Source organism: Talpa occidentalis, unplaced genomic scaffold (genome assembly GCF_014898055.3).
Source record: "Talpa occidentalis isolate TD23 unplaced genomic scaffold, MPIMG_talOcc4v2.1 talOcc4.2, whole genome shotgun sequence".
NCBI classification, from domain to species: domain Eukaryota; kingdom Metazoa; phylum Chordata; class Mammalia; order Eulipotyphla; family Talpidae; genus Talpa; species Talpa occidentalis.
In genome coordinates this window covers 100,784,458-100,809,522 of record NW_023602073.1, presented here as the reverse complement: position 1 = coordinate 100,809,522, position 25,065 = coordinate 100,784,458, and the positions used below count along the sequence as shown (strand labels likewise).

The 25,065-nt window shown below is 39.3% G+C and overlaps 1 protein-coding gene across 1 annotated transcript in view; it reads right to left on the bottom strand.

The window, feature by feature from the left end:
• The window catches only part of FUT9 (fucosyltransferase 9), a 165,887-nt gene that overhangs the window by 74,152 nt on the left and 66,670 nt on the right, over positions 1–25,065 (bottom strand). The window contains exon 2 of the mRNA XM_037520123.2: positions 1,786–1,874. The gene's annotated coding sequence lies outside the window, so the exon portion shown is untranslated. The remainder of the gene's footprint in view (positions 1–1,785; positions 1,875–25,065) is intronic.

The following is a 25,065-nucleotide window of genomic DNA, read 5'->3' as shown; positions in this document are numbered from 1 at the left end:
AGCAGGCGCAGGGACCTGGGCAGCTGCGATCTGGATCCGCGTTTGCTTTTCAACTGCACTGCTTTTCCGCGCGCGATCCCGATTCCCATCCGCACTTGGTTTTCCAGCGCGCTGCTGTCCAGCGCAATCCTGACCGCCATCCGCGCCTGTTTTTCCAGCGCGCCGCCTTTCCGCGCAAGCTTACCGGGCAGCCAGGGGCTGTGTGCTGGTCCTGGCCTCCTCCCCGGGGGCGGGGTCTCTCTTCAATGGCGCCCGGAGCCGTTCGCTCACCTCCGCGGCGGATCCTGCGGGGTTCTCCACAGCTCCCGTTCACGGGGTGTGGTGGCTGCAGTAGTTCCTTTCCACTCTCAGTCCCGCTTGCTGCGTCGTTTGTTCTTGTGGGTCGTTTTGGTTTGTGGTTTCCCTCCTCTCTGCTGGTCGGAGAGTGCCGCCTCTGTGGGCGGGGGAGGGGAGCATGGTTCTGCGCTTCCCTCCCTTCTGGTCCTCTTTTATGGCCACTTTCTTCTTCGGGCAGTTCGCTGGCGTCACCCGTTTATGTTCCGTGTCCCAGTTCTCACTGGGACCTGCCGCTTTTCCTCCCTATTAACTTTTTTTAATGGGAGATCTTACTCGCAGCGTCTCCTTGCCGCCATGTTGCTCCGCCCCCCTATCAATAGTTTTTAAATTAATCACATGTTTAAATGAAAATTTGAGTATATGAAGGTAAATGTAAAATATATTTTTAAACCCCATTTTACCTGCTTTTTAAAAAATGTGACCACAAAAAATTAAATTACATGTATGTCTCACATTATATTTTAATTAGATAGCACTTCTTTAGAACCATACATTGTATATCAAACTATTTTATAAATAAAAGGCATTCAAGGTTTGAAAAGAAATGCTAATACCCTACCCACCACCACCTCTAATCTCCACAAGTACAATCAAGCATACCTCATTCTCCTGCCTTCCTGTGAAATATCAAATCTCAACAAGTTCCAAGTGACTTGTAATAGATTTTATATCGTCTCATAGGGGATCCAGCAAGGAAAGAACTGGGAGAATGGAAAGTAAGGCTTGAGATAGCTGTTGTAAATCTGACAGTATCAGGTGATGTTAAGAAACAGTATCTCTTAATGTTCTAAATATGCCATAAATATTGGGAACATTTCTGATTACTTAAGGGCTCCATTTGGGGAGTTTTTCTTCTTAGGTAAAAGAGGTTCCTCTGCCCACTTTTGTTCCCATTGCAATAAGTAAGTATTGCTTAGTACTTCCTTCCTCAAAAAACCACATAGTATCCCAGCCTTTCTTTTTAATGATATGAAATTAATAGTAGATGTTTCCTTATGAACAAAAAAAAGGTTTGTTCCTTTTCATTTTGATTTTTAAAGAAATGTATGTGTATATAATTGATTTAGTAATAGTTATTATTTTTTCAAAACTAAAACCATTTTTTAAAATGACTATTAAAATAGCAATTGACCTCTGAAATAGCATGCATTACATTTTTAAAAAGACATTTTGAGGAATTTGAGTTTTAGTATAAAATTTTACCTGGTCAATATTTATTTTTTCTTGAAATCCAAATAATAAGGATAGCAATCTTAAAAATATTAATTATACTTATAAAAATATAACTGAATATCATGGGTGTTGTCTATCATGATAGACAATTGTATTAATCTTTAACTTGTATGAGTTTTAGTTTGTAATTTTTTTAAAACTAAGTTATTTATAAGTTATAACTAAACAGATCTCTCCCACAAACATGCTAGCTTGGGATAGTAAATACATACTTACAATACAGAGAACATATCACAGGAAGCTCATTGACAGTTGTTTAACTATTCCAATGTGTTATGAAATTCTTGAGTTATTACTTTTTAAATCTGTTGGGAAAGAGAAAAAATAAATGTTAGTTTAATGTGTTGGGTATATGAGAAGCTAAGTAATCAAAAGAAAACTAAAAGAAATCACGTATCTAGCAAATAGATTTTTCTGTTTATAATATTGTGCCCTTTGCTTGGATAAATGTATGATTTCTTTTAATTTTTAGAAAGTGCCATTAAACTATTTGTCATTTCAACATACATAAACGTAACTTAAAAGAATGAATATCGTAATTGAAATGAAGGAAATTACTATATCTTGTTAACTAAATCTATTTCATTTTTTTTTTTTTATTGAGGGAACTTTGGTTTACAACACTGTCTATTATTAAACAAATAGGTTCTCACCTCCTCAGATGTACATATACCTGAGTTGTTCAGGGTGATAGTCAACAGTCTATTTTGGGGGACCTGGTGGAATCCTTTTTTGAGAGTTATCAGGTCAACTCACTAGAAATATCATAAATATTTGTGGGGCCCCTGGCAACAGGACTTATAAATGAATTTTGAGTTCTCCCAGAGAAAAGAAAGAAAAATTATCAACTCTCATCGACTGGTGTAATGTTATTTCTTTCTACATTCCTCTCGGTTGCTTTTCTAACTGGAAGTGAGAAAGCAATGACAGAGCCCGAGACACCCACTCACACCCTGGGTGTTGGGTCTGGTGACCTGAGAGCACTGAAGGGAGGGTTGAGGCTCAGGGGTGGATGGTGGCCTTCTTCATAGGGCGACCACAGATCATCGGGAAGGAGATCCTGGCCTTTGCATTCCTCCCTCCTCCATCACCCTCATGCCCTGGAACAACTACAGACAAAAAAGTCTGATTTTAGTTGTCTGGGTGAAGGTCAGAGTTCTGAAATATTATATATATATTTTTTTTGCAAATGCATTTTTCTGACACAGGATTAAAATAATTGGTTTTGAGAGAGGGGAATCATTTCCTCACTCTAAGGTAGTAGGCAAACCTGAAATGAGTCCCGGGGTCAGGAAGGGGAGAAATAGATTCCTGAGGGGTTATATGTACAGGAGGAAGCTGGTTAACCCAGGGCTAGTCAGTATGCCTAACTTCTGGGAAGGCTGCTCTTCAGAGTGGGGTATTATCTCAAGTCGTGAAGGATGGAAATAATTCTGTATCCATGACTATATGGAAACTCCTGCATGGCATCAAAATAGAGGTGATACAGGAATAAACTATCAGAAAATATCACTGAGGTCTGCTTGATTGATGTGTATGCTTCCTAGTCCCACTCTATCTAGTGTTACCTTGACCTCAGCAGAGCACATAATGGACATGACATTGGGCTTCCCCTGCTGAGATCTTCACAGGTTTGGGTCATGATAATGCTCCTTCAAATCAAAGGGAAGCAGCACTGCCCTCTGGCGAAGGAAAAATATGAATCAAAGGTGAAGTGAGATCTTCTGTTTTGAGGAGTCATTGAGAGGAGAATGAAGGTGGTGATTTCTAAAATAAATGCTACCAGGATAGGGCAACTAACTCTAAGATTCTAATGGCCCCCAGGAGTCGAGGCACAGTCCAGACACAGCCTTCTCAGCAAAATTCCCCATGTCAAAAAAATAAATAAATATAGCAGTAAGATGTGTGCAGATGGGTACTCGAAATGCTCATTTAAGGATGGAGGACTGAGGCAATTCCTAGTTCCAGTGGACCTGCAGTCTAAATATGGTGCTGTCAAAATCATCAGTCTTAAAATCCAAAATGTGTCTAGAGAATAAATTCCTCTAAAATTTTTTAAATAAAAAAATGTACTTTTAAATTTACTTTTTATGAAAAAGTTGCAAAAGTATATAGAAGCAGTCCCTAATTATGCAAGATTTTTGAAAATGATGAAATTATATAGAATTGATTGTGCTGTAGGTTTTAAGTCAGTAAGAGTGAAGTTCATGAAAAGAGGAATAAACATTGGTGAAATCATACCAGTCCACTAGCAAACCAGTACAGATGCCTCCCTTGGGGAATTAGGAGAGCCACAGAATGTCACTAATCCCTTCACACTTACAGCAGAAATGCACTCAGAGATAGCCAGGCAAGCCTCACTCTGGAAACAGGAATTAGGAGAGCCACAGAATGCCACTAATCCCTTCATACACACCAGAAATGCACTCAGAGATAGCCAGGCAAGCCTCACTCTGGATACAGGAGAACTTTCTGAATGTTGAGGGAAAGTGTTAATAGCACACCAAGCTGGCAAACCTCTGCATTTGCGTCCTCAAACGTGGCCCCTCCCTTGGTTCATAAGTACCTGGCCTCTTAAGCCACAACCAAGGGAGCTGCTGCAGTTGCTCTTGTAACCAGTAGATGGCATGGTGGGCCAAGAACCCTGCCCTGGGTTTCAAGGCTGCCCAGCATCTTCACAGTTGGAGAAGTGGGGGAAGCAGGACAGAATTATACCCTAAAAACTCCAAGATCTAAGCTTCCAATCTGTTACTTTCTTAAATTATGTTTCGCTATTTCGTGATAAGGGCAATTCAAACCCTGCAGAATGGAGGCAAAGCTTGCTGATTCCTCAGTCTCCTAGGGTCCTCAAGAGAATATCTGATAGAAACACCCTGGAGATGGAGGTGGGTGTGAGAGAGGGAGACAGGGGGAGAGAGATTAAAGAGAAGGAAAGAGGAAAGACTGATTGAGGGAGAGGCTGCTTCGTTATCCTAAATGTATTGTTCGCATAATTCATTACCAGGCACTTTTAAGAGGGCACAGTCAAAAGATTATAAATACAGCTCTCAAGGGCATTTAGAGTCTTAGGAAGACAAAACATACACAATGAAATTAAAATTATTATTTTTATTTCTTACATCATTGTTCATTTTTGTACAATATTTGATTTCTCCCCTCAGGGGTAGTCCATAATTCTTCCACCGCCACCATATCACCTGTGAAGTGTCACTACAGTCCCTTGTGCTCTTCCTGCCCTTTCTCAGTCCCTCTCTCTCTACGCCTCCCCTGCTGGATGCCTCAGATCTATGGTCAGCCTGCAATAAAATTATAATTTTCTGTGGGTGTGTGTAGAATAACCAGGGAGAAGAATCCTCTCACCACCCCACACCACTGGGCTGTAACCCAGTACTTGTATCCATAAGTAAATAAACCTTTTATAAAAAATGATGTTATTTTAAATTAATAAGAACCCTAGCAAATTTCATACCATTTTATATTTCTCTTGGCAAAATATGAACATTCCTTCCACATTCACAGGGCTCCCATGAGTCTCAGCGGGTGTCTCTAAGGGGCATAGACGTAATATATAGCTTTGTGGAGAGAGGGAAGGACCTGCGTTAGGAGGGGTAGGATGGTTCGGGACAGCTGTACAGGTTCTGGAGACCGAGGGTGAGGGGAGTGTCCCTATAACTACTGTAGATTACCGGCCACTGACGTGTGCCTGCTGTGATGTCCACACCTGCTCCTCACCCAGGTTGCCTCTTTAGGTGCACTTTGCACTTTCGAACCTCCCCGGTGGCGCAGCGGTTGAGCGCTGGGTTGCGAAGCTGCCCGCAGCCTCTGCAGCGCTGGTTCGATCGGCTGCTCCCCGGCCACCTGAGGAGGGTCCCACATGGCGCGCAGACCTCTCCTGCCGCCCGCTGCTCCCCTCAGCAGTGTGCTTCGGTCCTTCTGCCTGCTCTGCTCCCCGCTCTGGCTCTGGTGAATTCTCTCACCCTCCCGTGCTTCTGACTATACCCAGTGCTTGTATAAATAAATAAAAATAAATCTTTAAAAAAATAATAACCAGCCAAAGTTTGAGCCTCTGTCAGTTTTACTTTCACCTCTTTATCACCTTCATTCTTCCTGTGACCTCTTCTCGAGCCCAAGAAAACCAGCTGGCTCCCTCCCAGGTGCACATGAATTTGTATTGCTCCTTGCATCAACGCCCTGAACTCCCTCAAGTCACCTGTTAAAGGATTGTGTGTGTGTGCGCGTGCGTGCAGGCACAAGCATAGCGTGCACGTTAGTGACCTTCAGCACACTTTTCAGCCTCTGTAGTGTTGTAGGAAAATCAGTGTGGCAAACACACCTTAATCTCTGGCAGAGTCTAGAGTGATAATTTGACCCCATTAGGTCCTTGTATAAAGGTAAAGGCTCAAAAGATCAAAGGTTCCTCACAGTATGAGGAGGGCCACACACCTGTGTTTGCCTTCCAACCACCTGGGGTGGTGACTGCACCCAATAATAAGGAAATGCTAACCAGAGATTGTTAGTTATAGATCAGAAAGTCAAGCCAGTGTTTTGGCCAGTAGAAACCTGTCTCTGTCCTTCAGGAAGATTTTATATTAAAACTCAAATCTCAGGCTTATTGACCCAACGGTTGGCATATTGGAGACTCAGCACAGAAAATACAGTCCTCTGTCTTCTTGTTCCTAAGTTTGCTGATCTCCTGGGACCTCAATAAAATAGGAAGAAACAAGTTTCTTTGGCCACCTGTTAGTTGGGGGCAGAGCATTGTGCCCTCAGGGTTTTGAGGGGGTACTGGTGATTGAGGAGGCCGGAGCTTCTGTATTAAACTCATGAAACAGAACTCAAGGTCGAGACCCACCACAAAGAGCTGCTGGCAACTCCAGCAGATGACACCCCAGCTCCTACCAGGGCAAATAATGTCACTGGTTTATAAAGATAATGACTTCCTTTTTTTAAAAAATACATATTAACTACACATGCAAAGTGCCTTACAGGAATTTTTTTTTCTTACCATAATTATAAAGGTTAATAATTTTACAGTTATAAAACAATCTTAGAGACATATATGATTTGCTGAAAATCACTAAGATATTGTGATATTTGCCTTCTAATTTATGTCTAAGTCCAAGTTTATAACTTATATGTAAGTTTATAAGATCAATGGTTTCTATTTTTGTCATCTTTAAAATTAACTGGTTATATTCCCTAATGTATTGTTAGACTCAAAGAATGTAGATATGATAATATATGATGTGATATAGTATAATATAATTAATATAAGAAGTGAGAGTCCACTTAATTGAATATGCTAGTTGAAAGCTCACCCAAGATGCTGGCCAGTCCCAGCAACACAGTGTCCCAATGCATACGACAAATTAGAAAACAGACAGTAGGGAGTAGAAGAACCACACGCAAGCTAACAACTCCTCAGGGAAAAAGCACACCACAAAAAGAAAACCACCCCCCAGATTGCAACGACAGTAACTTGGAAGAACTTCTGAGCCTTCCAGAAAGAGAATTTAAAATTGCCATGATTAAAAAAATGACAGAACTCATAAAGGAAAACAATGATCAGAAGAAGGAAATTGAGTCCCTAAAGAGGGAAAACAATGGTCAGAAAAATGAAATTGAGTCCCTAAAGAGGGAAGTAAAAGAAACACAGGAGATCAAAGAATTAATGGAAGAACTAAAGAACTCTGGGAAAAGTAATGAAAGCAGAATAGATGAAATGGAAGAACGAATAAGTACTCTTGAAGACACAGAAATAAAAAGAACCAAAACAGAAAAGGAAAGAGAAGTACGAAGGAAAAAGAATGAAGAAAGACTTTGGCAACTATCTGACTCCATGAGGAGAGGAAATATAAGAGTTATAGGAATTCCAGAAGGAGAAGAGAGAGATGTAGGAACAGAGAAAATATTCCAGGAGATAATTGAAGAGAACTTCCCAAATGTGAAGAAGGAGCTGAAAATTGATATACAAGAAGCAAGAAGAACACCAAACTTCCACGACGAAAGGAAAAATACAGCAAGGCACATAATAGTAAAGCTCCCAAGAATCCAGGACAAGGAAAAAATAATTAAGCTGACAAGAGGGAAGAAACAGATAACATTCAAAGGAAAACCAATCAGACTGATAGTAAAGCTCCCAAGAATCCAGGACAAGGAAAAAATAATTAAGCTGACAAGAGGGAAGAAACAGATAACATTCAAAGGAAAACCAATCAGACTGACATCAGACTTCTACAAAGAAACACTACGGGCAAGGAGAGAGTGGAGGGACATAGTCAACAGACTCCAAGAAAACAGATGCCAACCAAGAATACTCTATCCCGCAAAGCTCTCCTTCCTCTATGAAGAAAGAATAAGGACCTTCCCAGACAAATAGAAATGCTGGAATTTCATTACGACTAAACCCCCACTCCAAAGAATACTACAAGTAACCCTAAAGCCAGAACCTCAGAGGGACGAATAACAACGAAAGAAGGCCAAAAAAAAAAAAGTTATTAAAAGAATAAATAAATAAAATCAAAGGAAAGACAAACACAATGGCAAATACAGATACTAACATATCAATATTAACTCTAAATGTAAATGGACTAAACTCTTCAATAAAAAGACACAGAGTTGCAGCCTGGATTAAGAAACAAAACCCAACCTTTTGCTGTCTCCAGGAAACATATTTAGCTACAAAAGATAAAAATAGGCTCAAAGTTAAAGGATGGAAAACAATCCTACAGGCAAATGGACCAAAAAAGAAAGCAGGAACAGCTATACTTATATCAGATAAAACAGACTTCAAACTCAAAAAAATAAAAAGAGACCCCAATGGTCACTACATTATGATCAAGGGGACAATACTTCAAGAAGAAATAACACTCATTAACATATACTCACCAAACGAAGGAGCACCAAAATATATCAGACAACTGTTGTCCTCTCTGAAAACAGACATCAGAGAAAACACATACGTAGTGGGAGACTTCAACACACCACTATCAACAATGGATAGATCAACAAGACAAAAAATAAGTAAAGAAACTAAAGCTCTAAATAAGGACCTAGAGCATTTGGGCTTAACAGATATCTATGGAACACTAAACCCAAAAAAAACGGAGTACACATTTTTCTCAAGCGCACACGGATCATTCTCCAGGATTGATCACATACTGGGGCACAAGACAAATATCAACATATACACCAAGATTGAAATCATACCAACCATCTTTTCTGACCATGAAGGCATCAAACTAGAAATAAACCATAAAAAGAAGGCAAGGAACTTTGCTACCTCATGGAGATTAAAAACCACACTACTGGAAGACCACTGGACTAATGAGGAGATCAAAGAAGAAATTAAAAAATTCTTTGAATTGAACGACAAGGAGGACACCAATATCCTAAATGTATGGGATGCAGCAAAAGCAGTAATAAGAGGAAAATATATAGCAATAGAAGCACACATCAAGAAACAAGAAAGAACTCAAAGAAACAACCTAATCTCGAAGCTCAAAGATCTAGAAAAAGAACAACAAAAAAACCCCAAAACCAGTGGAAGAAAAGAAATAATAAAAACCAAAGCAGAAATAAATGAAATTGAAACTAAAAAAACAATCCAAAAGATCAATGAAAACAAGAGCTGGTTCTTTGAAAAACTCAATAAAATAGACAAACCCCTAGCCAGGCTCACAAAGGAAAAAAGGGAGAAAGCACAAATAAACAGGATCATCAATGAAAGAGGAGAAATCACAACGGACACAGCAGAAATCAAAAGAATAATCAGTAACTACTATGAACAGTTATATGGAAACAAGTTCAACAATCTAGAGGAGATGGACAAATTCCTACAACTCTACAATCACCCAAAGCTAGATAAAGAAGAAATAGAACACCTAAACAGACCAATTACAAGCAGCAAAATTGAAATGGTAATCAAAAACCTCCCCAAAAACAAAAGCCCAGGACTTGATGGATTTACAAATGAATTCTACCAAACATTCAGAGATGAATTACTGCCTGTCCTTCACAAACTCTTCCAAAAAATTGAGAAGGAAGGGATAATACCAAACACGTTCTATGAAGCCAACATTACACTAATACCAAAAACCGAACAAGGGCAACACAAAAAAGGAAAACTACAGGCCAATCTCCCTAATGAACACTGATGCAAAAATCCTCAATAAAAATTTTAGCTATCAGAATCCAACAATGTATCCATAAGATAATTCACCACGACCAAGTAGGATTCATTCCAGGGACACAAGGATGGTTTAACATCCGAAAATCAATCAACGTTATCCAACACATCAACAAAAAGAAATATAAAAACCATATGATAATATCAATAGATGCTGAGAAAGCTTTCGACAAAGTGCAACACCCATTCATGATAAAAGCCCTTGAAATTCTTGGGATACAAGGAACATACCTCAACATCATAAAGGCCATCTATGACAAGCCAACAGCCAGTATCATTCTCAATGGTGAAAAGCTGAAAGCAATTCCATTAAGATCTGGAACAAGACAAGGATGTCCACTCTCACCACTGCTTTTCAATATAATACTGGAAGTCCTAGCCAGAGCAAGAAGACAAGAGAAAGACATCCAAGGAATCCAAATAGGAAAAGAAGAAGTCAAACTATCACTATTTGCAGATGATATGATAATATACATAGAGAATCCCAAAAACTCCACAGAAAAACTCATTCAACTCATCAATCAGTTCAATAAAGTGGCAGGATACAAAATCAACACACAAAAGTCAGTAGCCTTCCTATACACAAACAATAAATCTGAAGAAGAAGAAATCAAATAACCATCCCTTTTATTATTGAAACAAAAAAAATCAAATATTTGGGAATAAATCTAACAAAAGAGGTAAAGGACCTAAACAAAGAAAACTATAAAACACTGTTAAAAGAAATAGAAGAAGACACAAAGAAATGGAAAGACATCCCCTGCTCCTGGATTGGGAGAATAAACATTATTAAAATGGCTATCCTACCAAAAGCAATATACAGATTCAATGCTATTCCAATCAAAATTTCAATGTCATTCTTCAAAGAAATAGAGCAATTATTGATGAAATTCCTATGGAATCACAAAAAACCCCAAATAGCCAAAGCTCTCCTGAAAAAAAAAGAAGGGAATGGAGGCATCACACTCCCAGACTTCAAACTCTACTACAAAGGCATAATCATCAAAACTGCATGGTATTGGAACAAGAACAGACATACAGACCAATGGAATCGAATAGAAAATCCAGAAATAAACCCACAGATTTATGGTCAACTAATCTTTGACAAAGGAGCAAAGACTATGCATTGGAGCAAAGAAAGTTTGTTCAATAAATTTTGCTGGGAAAACTGGGTCGCTACATGCAAAAGAATGAAGCTTGACCACTACCTCACACCATACACAAAAATCAACTCAAAATGGATTAAAGAACTAGACATAAGATCTGAAACCATAAAATACATAGAAGGAAATATAGGCAAAACACTACGTGATTTGCACATCAAAGACATCTTTACAGACACATCACCCAAAGCAGTGATAGTGAAGGTGAAGATAAACAGCTGGGACTACATCAAATTAAAGAGCTTCTGCACAGCAAAAGAGACAATAACAAAAACAAAGAGAAACCCCACCAACTGGGAGAACATTTTTGCACCCAACACTAATGATAAAGGACTGATCACAAAAATCTGCAAAGAGCTGATGAGACTCAACAACAACAAAGAAAACAATCCAGTCAAAAAATGGGCAGAAGAGCTAAAAGGAAACTTCTCTGAAGAGGAAATGCAAATGGCCAACAGGCATATGAAAAAATGTTCAACATCACTTGTCATCAGGGAAATGCAAATCAAATCTACCATGAGATACCATCTTACACCAGTGAGAATGGCACATATTAAAAAAACTAGCAACAACAAATGTTGGCGAGGGTGTGGAGAAAAAGGAACTCTTCTGCACTGTTGGTGGGAGTGCAAACTGGTCCAACCACTATGGAGAGCTGTGTGGAGATTTCTGGACCTACTAAACATAGAGCTTCCATATGATCCAGCAATTCCACTCCTAGGTATTTACCCAAAGGACACAGAAACATCAGTTCCAAAGAGCACCTGCACCCCTATGTTTATAGCAGCACTATTTACAATAGCTAAGCTTTGGAAACAGCCCAAATGCCCAAAAATAGATGACTGGATCAAGAAGATGTGGTACATATATACCATGGAATATTACTCAGCATTCAAAAAAGATAAACACATGCAATTTGCAGCAACAGGGATGGCGCTGGAAGGGATCATGCTCAGTGAAATAAGCCAAAACGAAAAAGAAAAATACCAGATGGTCTCACTCATAACAGGAATCTAGAAAACTTAAATAAGGGACCAGGAAAATGAATAACTATAAGAAAGTGAAAATCAAAATCAACAAAAAACTATGAACCAGTGACACTTTTTGGGGGGTGGGGGGCGGGAGGGGAGTGATTAGGGTCAGAATGGGGGGGTTGCAATTGTATGGGGAATATAAAAATAAAATTTATAAAAAAAATAAAAAATAAACAAGGAAAGAAAGAGGATTATATGACAAGAGTATCAGGTTTCAAGGACTTAGTGTAGAATTCAATATTCATCACACTCTAGAAAGGGTTTATTTTTTAGTGAGTGTTAGAAGGTATTTCAATAATACAAATCCAAAACTCAAAAATAAAACAAACCAATAAATTTGAGCACAGTCTGGGTGACAGGTATGTGTGGGGCTCACACCTCATGGTTGTCCACTCTAGACAACCTTATGATTTTGACAGTGATATATGTATTTTATACTTTAAGAACAGGAAGCATGCACATATTAAGTAGTTTAAGCTCATGGAGATTTGAAGTGGTAAAGTGGTAAACTTATTCTCGGAGTGTTAAAATTATTTTCTTACTGTGCTGTAAACTGAATAAAACTAGAGGTAAGACCAGGTGTGGATTTTTTTTAAACCAACACACATCATGGGATCACACCGTTAGCAGAGGCAACCTCTATCCTGATCCCACCAAAACCTCCCCTTCTACAAGGGTGACTTCGAGCTTCATTGCTCCCCTGCGGTGCCCCTCAGGCCTATACTGCACTCCAGTACTCTTCCTAATGGCACTATTTGCTCCATTTTTTTTTTTTTAAAGCTTGTTCATGTATTTTTGTTTTTTATTTTATTTATTTATTTGTTTGTTTGTTTGTTTATACAAGCACTGGGTACAGTCAGAAGCGCGGGAGGGTGAGAGAATTCCCCAGAGCCAGAGCAGGGAGCAGAGCAGGCAGAAGGACCGAAGTACACTGCTGAGGGGAGCAGCGGGCGGCAGGAGAGGTCTGCGCGCCATATGGGACCCTCGCCGGTGGCCGGGGAGCAGCCGGGGATAGAACTGGCGCTGCAGAGGCCGCAGGCAGCTTCGCAACCCAGCGCTCAACCGCTGCGCCACCGGGGAGGCCCTATTTGCTCCATTTTGACTCCTTCATTGGGCTTTTCCTATGTATTCAACAGCTTCCTTAAAAGTGACTGGACCTTCTGAGCCCATCCTTGTCAGAGTGGGAGAAGACATACAACTAGCCTTTTACCCGCCCCCCAGGGCTAATGCCCAGAGATGGAGGTGAGGTGGGACCAATCTCACCATAATCCTGCTATGTATGGGGACATGTGGCTGGAGAGCAGAGGGCAGAATGCAGAGGGAGGACTACCTTGGTGAGCAAAGCCCTTGATGAGGGGAGAGTGACCCTGCAGATACACAATGCCAGAAGTTCAGATGATGGGCAATACTGGTGCCTCTTTGAAAAAGATGGTGTCTGACAGGCAGTCAGCTTGGATGTGAAGATAGGTAAAGTTTCTGGATAGATGCCTTGAATTCTTTATTGGTTCCCTCTGACTGATTTATTTTTACTTTTTTGTTCTATGACTGTTTGCATTGTGAATATTAATTTTTTAAATATCTTTATTGGGGTACTATTGGTCTACACCATTGTTTATATTTTGGAAGTAAAGGGTCCCCCCTTCTGATGATGGTACAATAGCATTACCACCACCACAATCTACTGTGCTCCCCCTCACTCTGTTCTCCTCTCTCGCCATGCCCCATCCTTCTGAATGTCTCAGTTCTATAATAAGCTTATCTGACCCTTTGTGTGGTTTCTCTGTATTCCACATATAAGTGACAACATCTGGTATTTGTCTTTCTCCATTTTGGCTTATTTTGCTTAGCATAATTCCATCCAAGCTGCCACAAGATAAGCACAAGTTTATCTTTTTTGATTTCAGAGTTATATCAACTCAAATTTCTCCCACTATAAAACTACATTATCAAATCATTTGTGCTCCCACAACATTATTTCATACCTCCATCAAGATATTTCTCTTACTTTACCTTGTATTTTAATGAGTGAGTTTGTCCATCATTTTGGGACATTGACATATTTATGCTGTATTCTTGGAACCTAGAAAAGCACCTGATATTGAATTTGTTCAATATATTTGTGCATGTTCCTAGTGCAAAACAATTTTTGGGGGGACATTTTATGATGAGATGATTAACAGATGAGAAACATGTTCAACCTCTCTTGTACCTAATACCATTAACACATTCTCCTGGTTTTCCTTGGGAATGTTATTTTCCATGTAAATGTAAATGTGTGTTAGATGATTAAAAAAGAAAATCACTTTTCCTCTTTGGTACAGGATTACAAATGAGTTGATTAAATTCTCACTCAACTTTAGCATTTGCAGAATGAACTAGCAAATACAAGAAGAGTTATTGGTATTCCACTGACCTTTCTGTTGTAGACTGTATAGAAATCTCAAGGGCTAGCTTAGAGTTCAATTAATAAAGATTGCACATACAATATAAGGTCATTTTGTTCTCCTTCCATTGAGTTTTTCAGTCTGTGCTAGATGCTAATTACTTAACCTGTATACAGGAACACTAGATATTTTATTAGTGAGTATCTCCTTATGAGAATTGACTTTAGGAAAAAAAATGCATCTGAATCTATCAAATGGCAAGCATAAGATAATGACATTTTATTCTCCAAATATGTGAAAAAAAATTATTAGTATCAGGCAAGTAACTGAAAGGCAATGTAAATTTTATATACTAGGAACATTGTGATTTCTTGCATTTTATTATCTTTATATTATTTTGAAGGAGGCATTCCAAGTATTAGGTATATGAATGAAAACATTGGCAACTGGTCTTTGAAGAGTGTTAATGAGATAATGTTTCTGATATTTAAAAAGATGCAAAAGGTGCAATATAAAAGGAAGAAATGAGAAATAAATGCAGTACATGTAGAGTTTTAGCTTTAAAAGGATGAAACTATCTGTAATAAATCCAAGTCACATATTCCATATGTGCACAAAGTTAAAATAGTAATTGAGACACAAAGAGATGGACTGGCTTGTTTGCTCCCATGAATTATTGTTAGTTATTTTTAGTGATTTGCATCCTAGAATAAGTCCAAAGAAAATGACAATCTTTATATACCACTCCACTTTCTAAATTAGTATATTAGAAACTATTAAAAAAAAAAAACCTCTGTATTACTCATGGGCTAAACAAAAATTTATTGAATAACTGCCATACACAAGGTTCTGAGAACATAGAGATAAAGGAAACACAGATATTCTTCAAGGACGATACAATGAGTGGGGAGACAGAGGCAGGAGGAAATTCGGCATATTGTGATAAGTACTAGATCAGGAGTTGCACAGTTTCTTGGGAACACAATGGAGGTGTACACAATTGAATCTCGGGGAAGGGATTCACAGATGATGTAATGCCTCACCTGAATCACCTAGATTTAAACAAGGTATTTGAGTAACTCCTAAGATGTCCTGGAATTAAGATGAATATATATATATATATATTCATATGAATATATATATATATATATATATATATATATATATATATATGAGAGGAAGAGCCACTTGACTACAGAAGAGATCTCGAGACAGCGCGAGAAGAATGCCAGCTTGTATATATATATATGGGTAGGATGACAGAAGTTTGCTGAGTCTTTAGCTGACAAACATTTCCTACCAAACAATACTAGTTAATGGATCAAAGTCAGACTGCAGGAACCCTCTGTTTTATTTTTTTTTAAGATTCATTTATTTATGCATACAAGAACTGGGGTACAGGCCAGAGGTGTGGGTGGGGGTGGAGGATTCACCAGAGGAAGAGTGGGGAGCAGAGAAGGAGGATCTACTGAAATACACTGCTGAGGGGGGCAGTGGGCGAGGCAGGAGTGGTCTGCTGTGCCATGTGGGTCACCTCTTTGGCCGGGGATCGAACTTTGCTGCAGTGGCTGGCAATCACTTGATAGAGCTGCCTTTAACCCCTGCGCCACCAGGGAGGTCTCAGCCTCTGGTTTTTGTTATTGAAACTTTATATCATTTTTAATAAATGACTTGATGACATGATTTTTTAAAGACATTTTAAAATTTGGGAATAGCTCTAAATAGAAGCTCAATTTACAAAGAATTTCACAAACTAGAAAACTAAGTTGAAACTCACAATGGAATTAAATAGCAAGATTATAGTTCTGTTTAAAAGTCCACTAACGAAGTAGAAAAATGGAACAACCTAGTTTACTAGTCTACAGGTGAAAAATATCAAGAGTTTTGCTCAATGAAAGATCACCATGGATGGCAGTAATGGCAAAGTTGCCGGAAACATTAATGGAATCTTTAATTGTAAGAACTATGTATTCTCGGGAAAAGGCATCACCAGTATATGAAAGATGTCATGGTCTATTATCTCTCCCCTAAATGTTTTACTTAGTAAGTCATTCAATCTTGTACCAGTTTTTGTTTGTTTGTTTATTTGTTTTTTTAACTTTTTACTGTGGTATGTAGGTTATGGGGTAAAGGAGTCAGGCTTTTTAACTCCACTAGCCTTTGTGGCTATCACCTGCGGCCTTGATCATGTTCATGCAGAAGGAGCTTGAGAGCGTGGGCTTGGGGCACGCGTGCCTGATTGTCGACACCTGGAGCATGGGTGTGTGTGAATGTGCAAGTGTGCACACCTGAGCCTAGAGGCTGGGCTAGAAGATGTGGCAGCGGCAGTGAGAGGAAGAGCCGCTTGACTACAGAAGAGGAGAGATCTCGAGACAGTGCGAGAAAGAATGCCAGAGAGAGCCCAGAGAAAGAGTGCAACTATTCATGGGGAGCTGAAAGGCTTGGTTGTCTGCCTACCTCCAAGTACCCCCTACCCGCCTCTACCTGCCTCCTTGCATGCCTGCTTCCTGGGTTCTCCTGCCTCCTGCCAGGATTGTTGCATCCAGAGCCTCCTGGCACTCTTGCCTTACCAGCCTCCAAGTTTGCTACTACCAGGTATTTAACAACCAGTTCTTTGGGAGAAAAGTCTTGATTTGTAATGTTTGGGCATCTCTGTGGTATAAGTGCCTTCACTGAGGCCATTACAAGCTATTAATTTATGCCAGTGAAAGCATGGGTGCAAGAGTGGCACAGAATGAAACAGAGCTGCAGAGCTGGTTCTAGCACATCACTGCTTTTAGATCCCATCACTGTATTAGGTACCAGCATTATAAAGGTGTCTAAAACTAGTGAGGACGAGTATATACTCGATTTACTCAAATATTATTGGTTACTACTCAAGTTACATATTGGTTAAGCATATAGCACTAGATACTGAACTCCACCCTCTAATTTTATGCTTTGGCCTTGGAGGCTCTGAACAAATTACTTCCCTGTTAGTTCCATTTCCGTCATTTACTCAAATATTGTTGGTTGCTATTCAAGTTACGTATTGGTTAAGCATATGCACTAGATACTGAACTCCACCCTCTAATTTTATACTTTGGCCTTGGAGGCTCTGAACAATTTACTTCCCTGTTCCATTTTCGTCATTTATCATGGGGACATTATTTGTTCTGTAAATATTTGTCAGAAATCTACGTGGCATATGTTCTGCTATGCACTGGGGATTTACAGTTTACAAATTAAATATAAGTTGTCTCCTTGTTTTTATAAACTCGAAGGGGAAGTTGGACAACACGGAAACAAATGAAGAAAAGTTATAATGTACCATAGCCTCTTAAGTTCTGGAGAGAAAAATAAAGCAGAGAAAGTAGGTGTTAGAGGGATGGGGTTACACTTTTTTATAAGGTAGTCCACGAACACCTTAAGAAAGTAAAACATCTTAAAGTCGGCTTGGAGGAAAGATCTGAAGGAGTGAGGGAGAGGAACATGTACATTCCTGAGAAAATATGCCAGGTAGAAGTCTGAATAGCAAACACAGAGACCCTAGGAGAAGAGGATGCCTGCGTTGCCAGAAGACATAGGGGGAGGCTAGGGCAGGGAGAGTGAACATAACTTAGCCTACTATGGTAATCATTTGCAGTATTACATATCACAAAGTTGTACATAAACTAATAATAAAATGTTACATCAGTAATAATTCTTAAAATGATGGTAAAAGAAATATCAAGTGTAGTACATATAAGTGGATATTATTTATTTTTTTTATTTTTTTAAGATTGATTTATTTATACAAGCACTGGGTACACTGAGACACACGGGAGGGTGAGAGAATTCACCAGAGCCAGAGCAGGGAGCAGAGCAGGCAGAAGGACCTAAGTACACTGCTAAGGGGAGCAGCGGGCGGCAGGAGAGGTCTGCGCGCCATGTGGGACCCTCCTCCGGTGGCCGGGGAGCAGCCGGGGATCCAACCGGCCTGTAGAGGCTGTGGGCAGCTTCGCAACCCAGCGCTCAACCACTGCTCCACTGGGGAGGCCCAATAAGTGGATTTTAAATGTATAAAAAATGCTCACGTTGAGGTCCTACCTGGTGGCGCAGGCGGTTGAGCACCGCACTGTGAAGTTGTCCGCAGCCTCTGCAGTGCGGTCTTGATCCCGGCCAGCCAGCAAGAATCTCACATGGCACAGCAGACCTCTCCTGTCTCGCCCACTGCTCCCCTCAGCAGTGTATTTCTTCAGTCTGCCTGTTCTGTTCCCCGCTCTGTCTCTGGTGAATCCTCTCACCCTCCCTCGCATCTGGCCTATACCGTGGTTCTTGTCTAGATATATAAATCTTTAAAAAAAAAAAAATGCTCATGTTGAAAGAGAGGAGGGAGGGAGGGAGGGAGAGAGAGTAAGGGTGAGAAGGAAGAAGGAAAGAAGGAATGAGATTAAAAGGTTTCAGGGAATGGGTGGAATGGGTGGGACAGATTAGGTAAATTATTATAACCCTCGCCCTCTTTTAATCAGTGAGTTCCTAGTCAAAGGTCATGAGCACAAGGATATCTGATTAATATTTTAAAATAACCATTCTGCTATTTTGAATATAGTCTACAAGTGTACGGGAAAGAAGCTGAAAGATGAATTTGGAATCCAGTACAATGACTTAGGTGAGGTATCCTGGGTTCAGTATCAGACCAAGAATTGGGATGGTGATGTAGTGAATTTCTAGAGAACTTAAAGGCAAAGCAATATTGCTCTGATGAATAAATGGATAAATGAGAGATGAGTAAGAGAAAGAGAGGAATCAAGGATGCCACTGTATTTAGGTAAACATCTAAACCTTTTAGCCTTTGCAATTGGATATAGTTGCCATTTACTGATTTCACCCTGGCTTAAGCTTGTTTCATTTTATAGGTAAAAATGTGATATCTTAGACTTCCACGTAGTGACATTGTGGAGGTATTTAGATATATCATTCACAAGTTCAGTGTAGGAGTCCAAGCCAGATACATTTTTTGACTAATTAAGAATAGCTAATATCAGCCAGCACATATTGTGTCATGCATTATTCTAAGCCCATTTGCAGTTATTAACTCATTTAATGTTCCAACAATTCTCTGGCATAGGTGCTTTTATAACCCCAATTTTTATAGATGAGATACCTAAAATTAAAGCGAATAGATCGTTAGCCTGAGGTTACATATCCAACAAAGTAGTTAGGCTGGAATTCAAAGTCAAACAGTTTAGCTGAAAAGCCAGGATGCTCAATATGAAATTTGATGAAATCACCAATAGATAACTGTAAAAGGCTGCAGCAGGCTAACATTTGGAGGGTGTGAAGATGAGAACTAGCAAAGTAGAACAGAAAGAGTTGCAAGTGATAAACAAGGAAATGTAAGGATGTGCAGTGTCCTAGAAGGCAATGAACAAAGGTTTGCCTTTGCAAAGACGGATTAACTGTGTTAAGTGCTGCTGATAATTCATGTAAAATGAGAACTCAAATTTAGCCTGGATTTATCAGTGTAGCAGTTGACATCAGACAAAACTACTACAGCAAATGGTCAAGCCTGGACATGTTTTGTTCAAAGACAGGAAGGAAAGGAACCAGTCAAACAGTGTTGACACTTTTTTAGAAACGTTTTCTGTAAAAAGGATCAGAGAAATGATATGTGAGTTGAAGGGAAACAAAATAAATAGCAATAGTCTTCGTAAGCATTGAATGATATTTGTGATTCATTGAGCCAGATCTAAATATAGTAGACACTAATACTTATTGAGTGCTCTTTAATATTCATTGTATTATAACTTTTATACTGTGTGTGTGTGTGTGTGTGTGTGTGTGTAGAGCTGACAGAAGAATTCACAGTTTATGTGATATTTTAATTAATGTATAAAGGAAAATTCACCATATATCACCAAAAGGTCCAGGTTGTTCTCATCAAAGAGCACAGCCTGAGAGAAGCATGGGGTAAGAGAAGGCACGCAGTGCTTGTAGTTCCTTCTTCAAGCACATATTTGTATTAGAAGAAACAACACCAACAAAAACAAAAACTTTTACAGCTCCCTCTGTCCTGGAACATTTCCCCAAAATGTTACATAGAAGAAGAATTCCCTGTTCAAGAACATTTAGGAAACTGCTGAGCTAAGCAATGAAAAAGCTGTTTCTTTACAAAGAATTCTCTTGAAACTTTTTGAATACATGACAATCCAAACTTTGTTTGACCTTGGGATCTTTGACAGAGCAGCATCACAGTTGAGGAAACATTGGCTTGGAGTAGAAAGACATATAAACTTTCTCAGGCTTATTAGCCTCACCAAAACTTTTATGTTTATACATGACTTGCAGTGCACCAAACCAGAGCTTAGAAGCCATTCAGATCTGGATTTTAATTCTAGCTGTACCACTCTGTAACCCTAGGGAAATTTAACTTCTATGTCCCAAATGTATTCATTTGTAAACACTGGGATGTTAATGTTTATCGTCCTCCGAAGGACTATTACACAGATTTAGATATTGTGGGAAAAGTCCTTGGAATAATTGAAGAGGCTCAATCCATGGAAGCTGGAGTAGATATTAGTCTCTTCCTTTCACTGTAGCTAAATTGGCAAAGCTGTTTCTGAGACAGCCTGGGTAAAAGAAATTACAAGCTAGTAGGATGATGTAGGGTAAAGAAAATGTCAGGCTTTTCTGCCCTTCCACCATCAAGATAGATGATGGATCCTTGTCCTGAATGCATGCCTGATGGCGGGCACCTGGAATAGGGTGTGGGCATAGGTAGATGGGATTCAGCTAAGCTAAGACTGTGCTTTTTAAGGGCGGCGTCACGGGGGGACGCCAGCAGTAGCAGCAGTAGCAGCACCAGTAGCAGCAGTAGCAGCAGAAGCCGAGAAAGCAGCAGTAGAAGCCGAAGCCGAGAGAGAAGCCGCAGAACGAACTCCAGAGAGCTCAGATAGAGTGAAGACTTGCTGGGGGCTGGGAGGCCTGCCAGCCTCCCAGCCCCCCAGCCAGCACCCCTGCCTGCCATATGCCTGGTGAACCCCAAATAAAAAACCTGCAAAACTACTGAGGACTCTGACTCCTCCTTTACCCGGTCTGTATGGGATCAGAAAACCTGCACTGTGCCCGTTCCTGCCTTTACAGATGAGTTGCCCCAGTCCTACTTGAATGGGTGGACCTGATGAGCCCTGTCCATGCAGTTAGTCCACTACATTGACCATGAGGCACCATGGTAGATAACAAGCATTAGATCCTGATTAATGATTATCTCACAGTGTATTGGAGGGAGAAGGCGGAGAAACCACCCACAGGTACTATTGAAATGTAGCCCATCCAAGCATAGCCAGTCATAGTCTAACCCAGAACAAGCCATGACACTGCTTGTCTTGGAGACTTGCCCTTTAAGTATCTCCTCCTAACTCCCTTTAGGGAGCCAGGTGGTATCCTCTTTTCCCAAACTGGCTCCCTGTGCATGAGTCTCTAATAAAGCCTTGCCTAGTTCAACTACATCTAGTGCTCTTTTTTGAATTCTTTCCCTAGAAGGCAAAGAACCTGATTTTTAGGGTTGAGGCCCTATAACATTTCTCTCCAGGTGGAAAGCTCTCTGAGACAGAGTTTATTTCTTATTATGTATTTCACAACGCGTGTTCCATGTCTTGCACATACATGATACTGTATAAACAGTTGTTAAATTGAAAGGCTGAAAAGAACCACCATTATGCTTTTATTCACTCTCTATTAAACAGTTACTAAATAATGAAAAATTCACTTTTTGTGGATTTTACACTCTTGATTTCTTTGATCACTTTAATTTCTTTAAGAAATGAGACTATTTCAAAATAAGTGTGATGATTATATATGTTCATAAATAACGCAGACACAAAGGCATATTTCAATTCTAGTTTTCATTGCAGAGATTTTTTTTTTTCTGGTATATATCCTAATTCATTATATAACTTAATAGCTTTTCTATGGAATCTTAACTTACATTTGCATATAGATTTTCATACATATTGCCACAATCAGAATATCCCTTCCACTTGTCTGGGAAATGCTTCATTCAATTCCCATGATTTTAAAGGGTGCTGTAAATCACAATACCATGCACTCTCATTCAGAGACAATACTCACATTGCAACCAACTATACTAATCACATAGGAAAAACAAATGAGAACACAGAATGATGCAAAGAAAGAAAAATATTTCAAAGGGACTTTTTAAAAAATGAATGAATCCTATGATAGGAAGTGACTGCCAAACTATTTACCAATTACATAAATGCTTGATAAGTACCTTTAATCTGCAAGAAATGTGCTAATTGCTGGGGATACAGTGATTAACAAATAGCTGTGATGTCTGACTTATGTGATGGAGGTACAAATAGGAGGACTGATAGTAAACATACAATCTCAGAAATAAGTATAATGTAACTGACATAATACCTCACAAATAAGGAATGGTATGGGGTGCTATGAAATGGAGGAATGACTTTGGGTATCCTGAATAAATGAGAATGTGATGAGACCGATACATATGGGAAAATATTTAGTTGTGTCCCTAGTTCTTACCAATTCCAAAATTAATGTCCACGTAGATTATACTCCTGTTTTGTGAAGTCAAAGTCATATAACCAATGGAAAATAATATAGAATATCCTTACAACCTTAAAGTAGGGAAATACTTGTCACATAAATCACATATAGCATAATTTAAAGGTGAAAACTAATTGAAAAAAAAAAACTAATTGAATCTATATTGAAATTAAGGATTTCTGTCAAAGACAAAGGTAATGGATCAGTGACAAATAGAGGGATAACCTCTAAGACTGACACCCAAAGCACATTTAATGTAGAAAAATAAAACGTGATTTCAACATTAAAAGAAAGGGAGGAGGGCCTCCCCGGTGGCGCAGTGGGGTTGAGCTCTGGGTTGCGAAGCTGCCCGCAGCCTCTGCAGCACTGGTTCGATCCCCGGCTGCTCCCGGCCACTGGAGGCGGGTACCGCATGGCACGCAGACCTCTCCTGCTGCCTGCTGCTCCCCTCAGCAGTGTACTTCAGTCCTTCTGCCTTCTCTGCTCCCTGCTCTAGCTTTAGTGAATTCTCTCACCCTCTCGCGCTTCTGACTGTACCCAGTGCTTGTATAAATAAATAAATCTTTTTTAAAGAAAAAGAAAGGGAGGACTGTGTAGTTGCTGTACTTCGGGCTAAGGGAATTGAAAGGAACAATGAACATGTCAAATTGCAAAATTAGAACTTTAAAAATACTTAGTGTTGGCAAATAAGAGAGAATTCGGTTGTCTTTATGCTCTCTGGAGAAAAGAGTAGTATATTAAACGTATGCATACAAGCTATGATTCAGAGGACTGCATTCCCTGGTTTGTTCAGCTTCTGGTGCGTGCTTTTGTTCCAGTTTAATTATTAATAATGCCCTCTTCCATTCAAAATTATTTTTGTAAGGCTGAATAAGGAAATGATTGGCTTATTGTTGACCCAGCAATTCTACACCTGAATCTCAAAGGGACGCTCATACAGGTCTACAAAACGATTTTGATAACTATGTACATCACAGTGTTGTTTGTGGTAGTTGGAAACTGGATATAACCAATATGTCCATCTCTAGGAGACTGATTAAATAATACTTAAAGAATGGAAGTCATGAAATGCCATCAAACAAGTAGAGACAAAATATATGTGTGTGTGTGTGTGTGTGTGTGTGTGTGTGTGTGTGTGTGTGTGTGTGTGTATATAAATGGAGGCAGAGTTGATTTATAACTGTACTGAGAAAGTATTTTTATTTCAGGGGCACATGCTGTCTATTTTTTATACTTAACTAAGATGTAGGATGTGTTGTGGATCCTCAGAATCAGATTCACCACTGACAGTTGAAACTGGTCTATTGGATTTTGATAAGCCTGGCTTTTAAAAAAAACATAGCCAAAGGGATATAAATGCCTTTTAGGGGAACTCCTTTGAGCTTTTGCAATAGCAGCAATTTGATAATGGGTTGTCTCTAGGACCATCAGTGCTTGCCTGCCAGCTCCTTTTATTTTTGTTTACTAGTATATTTGCATTTAAATAAAAGCTTTAGGTGTGGACACACACCCTATAGAGCTCCATTCAAGTAGCCAAACTAGGGGTATTTTTAAAGACATTTAGCTAGTTGGATAGATCTTTTTTAGTATGCAAGAAACTGAACAAGATAACACATTATGCATCATAACATTTTCCATGTAAATTAATTTTTAAAATGCACACAAAAAACATATTTTTATGCTCCATAATATTCTTTATGTAAATCCATAAAAGTACATACTGTATGTTTTGCAAGGCGTTACAGATACATATATATGTACATACATATATGCTATGTATATGTGTATTTTGTATATAACTAGGGATATATGGCATATATCAAACAGAGTAAATGTCTATGGGGAGTAGGAGGAAATAATGGAATTCAGTGATCAAAAACCCCTCAGAGAATGTGGACCACAGTGTATTGACAAGACTGAGTAATTCAACTCTCAATGTATGGATTTTCAAGATAATTACTATGGGCTACAAATCGAAATCCTTGTCACTGGGTGCATATTTATGAATTTTATCCCTCTTCTACTAATTAACTCAGTCCAATTTCTATGGGGCATGCTTATATCTATTAAATGTCTGATTTGCTATTAGCTGATTATTAAAGCAGTCCATCCAAAATGGGTGTGTAATAAATTAAATCTGCACTCTGGAAAAAATACCATCTTTAATTTCAACT